The following is a 5,827-nucleotide window of genomic DNA, read 5'->3' on the forward strand; positions in this document are numbered from 1 at the left end:
GCACATTTCAAAGACTGCATTACCCATCTTCAGATTCACAACTTGGGTTGAAAGTCCTGATGAGTGATGAAAACAGAACGTGATCATTATGGACATAGAAATCAGATGCTAAATCTTCCGATTGGTTGGATTTCAGACAGCAAAATTCCCATACTCGAACAACAAATACAGCCCATTCAAAAATACGTATGGCTTATACATGAAGCCCTAACAAACACTAAGTATCTGACTGGCAACAACATTACAATAAAATGCCATATGCCTTTTCTTCACTGGATGAAATTGAGTCCTGGAAAACCAACAGGTATCCAAATTGATCCAAAACTGCTCACACGGAACAGATACATCCAGGGTGGAGACACCGGCTTTGAGGGTCAACCGGTTCTTCTCAGGGAGCAGATTCACAAGACTAAAATAGACTTGCCAGAATTTATTCTGCAGACAAGAAAAATCTGTGACAATATAGGAAAATGGGTCCTGGTCGGGTTTAATGTCTTGCCTAACACCTGGTTGACGGAAGGATCAGCTTCTATGACCCAAAAGGCCAGACCCAGTGAACAGCAGCAGCACTCAGACTCCAGGACCATATAATCCTGAAAGAGTCAAATGAATTACTCTCTCCACAGCATGCAGAACTGATTGCAGTTGTTAGAGCAGTTGGACACTCAGTATCAGAAAATCGAAGGAATGTATACATGTGTATATACTCACAAATTCATGAGGAGTCACAACGACATAGCCCCATAATCACACAAATGGAAACAAAATAATTTTAAAATTAATGACGATGACATATGGTCCAAATCTTACTGAGAGGAACCATATCAATCATCAAACAGAATTAAGATATTTATGACACATATCAGCATACCAAAAAGATAACTTAGGCCGGGCACAGTGGCTCATGCCTGTAATCCCAGAATTTCAGGAGGCTGAAGTGAGAAGATTGCTTAAGCACAGGATTTGGAGACCAGCCTGGGCAACACAGCAAGACCCCTGTCTCTACAAAAGATAAGAAAAAAAATTAGCCATACGTGGTGGCACACACCTGTAGTCGTAGCTACTTGTAAGGCTGAGGCAGGAGAACGGTTTGAGCCCAGAAGGTTGAGGCTGCGCTAAGCTGAGACCATGCTACTGCACTCAAGCCTGAGTGACAGAGGAAGATCCTATCTCAAAAAACAAAAAACAAAAAGATCATTCAAAGGCCACCAATTTAATAGATAATTAGATGAATTAACAAGGAACATAACAATTGACACACAAACGTACCCAAATTAAAGATACACAGAAATCCACACAACTCATGAAGACATTCATTACCACCTCTACACCTCAGAAGAAAATCAGACTATGAATGGGAGATACCCCAAGGACCCCCGGGAACTATAACAAAACGGAAAGATGAATTTTAAATTAAACAGACGCTGTGAGCAGCTTACACTCCACAAACATTCATATAATTACATAAGCAGAAAGGACATTTAGGCACACACTCACTGTTCAGGTGGCTGTTAAGACGGAAATCAAAAGGTGACAAGACATCAAATTTCAAAGGCTATATAGCTAATTGTGAGCAATGTAAAACTAACCTGGAGAAATATGGATACACTAAACCATAGATACATACAAACCCAACACCTTTAACTTCTGCCCACAGATAGATTTTATAAGACCATTAAATCACCCCAACCAACAAAAATATGCAGTAGCAACAGTGGATACATATACAGAGACTGGCGTAATAATAGTGATGAGCCACCCGTTTGCCAAATACACCATCTTAGCCATAGAAAATTGGGCAGTGTACTGTGGAGCTTCCAAAATAATTGAAAGTAACCAGAAAACTAATTTTACAGCAAAGACTGAAGAAGCATTAGCAGATAAATGGGTTATACAATGGAATTTCCAAGTACCTTTTAATCCCAGTGCAGCAGAATACAAGGAGAGATTAAATGGACTACCGAAAAGAGAACTTAGACAAATTGAGCACATTCCAACAAGCTCTTAACGTGGGATGTTTTAATTTTCATAAGAAAGAAAGACTTTATAAGAGCAACCCCCACTCTTACCTTAATCAACTGCCTTTAATGGTCACAAAGAATATAGAGGCCGGGCGTGGTGGTTCACGCCTATTATCCCAGCACTTTGGGAGGCCAAGGCAGGCAGATCAGGAGGTCAGGAGATCGAGATCAGCCTGGCCAACTATAGTGAAACCCCTGTCTCTACTAAAAATACAAAAATTAGCCGGACGTGGTGGCAGGCCCCATAGTCCCAGCTACTCAGGAGGCTGTGGCAGGAGACTCGCTTGAACTCGGGAGGTGGAGGTTGCAGAGAGCCGAGATCCTGCCTCTGCACTCCAGTCTGGGTGACAGAGCGAAACTCCGTCTCAAAAATAAATAAATAAATAAATAAATAAAAATAAAAATAAGAAAAGATACGGAAAACAATGATACAAAGATTATAACTCATAAGGTGAGCACTAAACTAAATGACAGTACTATCTCCCAATAGGACATCGTGGCCAATGGACGCAGAAATACTTACTGGACTAGAGAAAAAAGAGGAAAGTTACAATTCCCCATTCTCCAACCTTTCTCCAAATTCTACTAGACCTAGATTTGTTACCACACTTTCTGCAATATTGGTGCTACACTGTTTTACTCATTGCATTAATATTCTCCATAAAATTAATGGAAAGTGTACTTCAATTCAATTTTACTTGCCACTAACCCCATATTTTTACCCTCAACATCACTTCTAGCCATCAGCAGAATAATCAAATACTTTACTCACTTGAGACAACATGCCTACAAATTTGTGTAGTTTCTCAACTGGTCCTATCACCTTTCTCATTCACCCTCTATTAGCCATCATAATAACACACCCCTTCTCAAGATAATGACTGTATCCAAGGATTATTTAAATTCCAAAGAGAACTATTTCCAAGTTAATTTCTGTTCCCTGATCCAATCAGTCTCCCTAGTAATCATTTATTGCCCCTTAAATAGAATCCTTCTTCTCCCCCTCCCATAACCTGTTTTATCAGGATCCAAGCCCCCATTATTTCTGTAACCTCAAGATGGTATATAAGCTTCTGTATGACGTTGGGAGGCTGGGTCTTTATTCTGAAGGCTCCTGTGGATACATATTAAATAAATTTGTGTGCATGCTTGTAGTCCCAGCTGCTGGGGAGGCTGAGGTGTGAGGATCACTTGAGCCTCAGAGGTCGAGGCTGCAGTGGGCCATGGGAAACTTGGCTACAATATATACAAACCACATTTAGGCCAAGACTTTATAGAAAACATAGATATGTCATCATAACTGGAAACTTCACTCTATGATGGCGTGTAACAGAAACTAAAACAGGCTTATTTTGGACATAACCATGAAAACCACACCAATTCCTAATCATCACAGTAGCTACAACAACATACAAAATTCCTACTAAATTTATTGTTTGCTGGGGGTCAACATCTTCCAGAAACTCATGGTGGTCCTGGACACCGCTGGATACAAGTATTGTTTTAATAAATTACAACCAAACTTTTGTTTGTACATGTGAATATTACATGTGACTTTTGGGGACAATTAATATTCACATGTACTCAAAGACTACAGACCTATAATCTGCTACAGTCTAACTCACCACAGTATTTGGACCATTTACAATCACATACAAAATGACAGAGATTATCAGCACATTATTTACATAAAAGAACCAAAAAATATGACTATATTAGACAAATTTACCAGAAAACCAAATATGTACAAAATCAAGTTGTTTTCCAACGTGCCCAGTGGAAATTCAGAATGATCCAAACTTTTATTTCAAAGATGTAGAGATAGCATACAATTTAAATCAGTTTACTGGTGGGAAACACTAGGAACTAAAATAAATATGGATAAAGTCACAAGAAGAGACCCAGGTATGTCAAATTAGTTTTTCTCCATGACTCAACCATCCAGTGGGTCATGGAATACGGTTACATGGTCAGCTCAACTCCCTATTCAACAAAATATAACAAGACTAGTCTCCATTTACCTATATTTATAGCTAGAGACATCTCTTTTACAAAATGTAAGGTTAAACGATGGGACCATGAACCTTGCATAATGCTGGAATAAGACATTATTCTTATTCTGGTCAGGATGGTCTCAATAAAACAGGATGCTAGAATAAGACACATTGCTTAAGAACACAACACTGGAAACCACAGTGGACCAAAGGAATAACAAACCCTCCACCTAAAGTATTAGAACCTATTCTAATTAATCTATTAAGATTAATTTACAAATCAACACCTAGGAGAGTCAAAATATTTTTGATAAAAGAACAGTTTAGACCCGGCTTGGTGGCTCATGCCTGTAATACCAGCACTTTGGGAGGCCGAGGCAGGCGGATCACCTGAGGTCGGGAGTTCGAGACTCAGCCTGACCAACATTGAGAAATCCCGTCTCTACTAAAAATACAAAATTAGCCGGGCATGATGGTGCATGTCTGTAATCCCAGCTACTCCGGAGGCTGAAGCAGAAGAATCGCTTGAACCAGGGAGGCAGAGGTTGCCGTGAGCCGAGATCACGCCATTGCACTCCAGCCTCGGCAACAAGAGCGAAAGTCCGCCTCAAAGAAAAGGAAAAAAAAAAAAAAAAGAACAGTTTAAAGTCACATATATTCAAGCACAATGTATACAGCTCTAGGAACAAGGATGTGACAAACAGCTCATTTTACCAGACTTACCACCACTAGATAAATAAATATTATTTAAGAAAATTTCTATAAATATTTGTAGCAATTTGAATTATTTGAAACTAGTCATTTCAGCAGTACAAGAAGCAGAAATTCAGGAAGTTAAAACAGGCCTATTTGTTTTTAAACACTGTGTAAAACACAAACGTGCATGGACCTGGTTCTGTCTGATCGTGTAGAGTGTATGATAACACAGCCTTTGCCTGGAGATCTGAAAAAGGTACCCAGAGAGAAATAAAACTTCGGAAACAGTAACAAATTAGGAGTATAGGGTCATAATATTACAAAATGTTAAGAAGATAGAACTTAAATGTGATTTAGGAGTTTTTAATTACTAAAATAATTTTCACAGGCTTCCCAAATTTTAAAAAATGGGCAATAAAAAACTAAGAATAAAAACTAAAAGCATCTATAAAATACATTTTAAGACCAATTGGGGAAAATTAGAATGTAGAGTAGCATATGATAGCATGTTAATGTCAATTTTCTTAGGTGTGACAAGGAGTAATGTCATATCTGCGACTTGCAAGTTGGTGGGAAAGTTTCACAGATCTCAACTTTCTTTTTTTTTTTGAGACGGAGTCTCGCACTGTCGCTGGGAGAGCAGTGGCGCGATCTCCGATCACTGCAAGCTCCGCCTCCCGGGTTCACGCCATTCTCCTGCCTCAACCTCCCGAGTAGCTAAGACTACAGGCGCCACCACCACGCCCGGCTAATTGTATTTTTAGTAGAGACGGGGTTTCACCCTGTTAGCCAGGATGGTCTGGATCTCCTGACCTCGTGATCCGCCCGCCTCGGCCTCCCAAAGTGCTGGGATTACAGGCGTGAGCCATCGCCTCCAGCCATATACATCTCAACTTCCAAATGGAATAGGGAAGCGCGCTCTCTCTCTCTCTCTCTCTCTCTCTCTCTCTCTCTCTCTCTCTCTCTCTCTTCCTCTTAGCCATTAAAATTTGAGGCCCTGGCAAGGGTGGTGGGGAATGGGTCCCATATAGCTGCCCGTGTTGAGAGCTATATACCTAAATTGGGAGGGACACCAGGGATAAGACTCCCTGGGTTTATGGCCTAGATGCCTAAGTA

This window comes from Rhinopithecus bieti, unplaced genomic scaffold (assembly GCF_001698545.2).
Source record: "Rhinopithecus bieti isolate Rb0 unplaced genomic scaffold, ASM169854v2 scaffold_20860, whole genome shotgun sequence".
Lineage (NCBI taxonomy): Eukaryota > Metazoa > Chordata > Mammalia > Primates > Cercopithecidae > Rhinopithecus > Rhinopithecus bieti.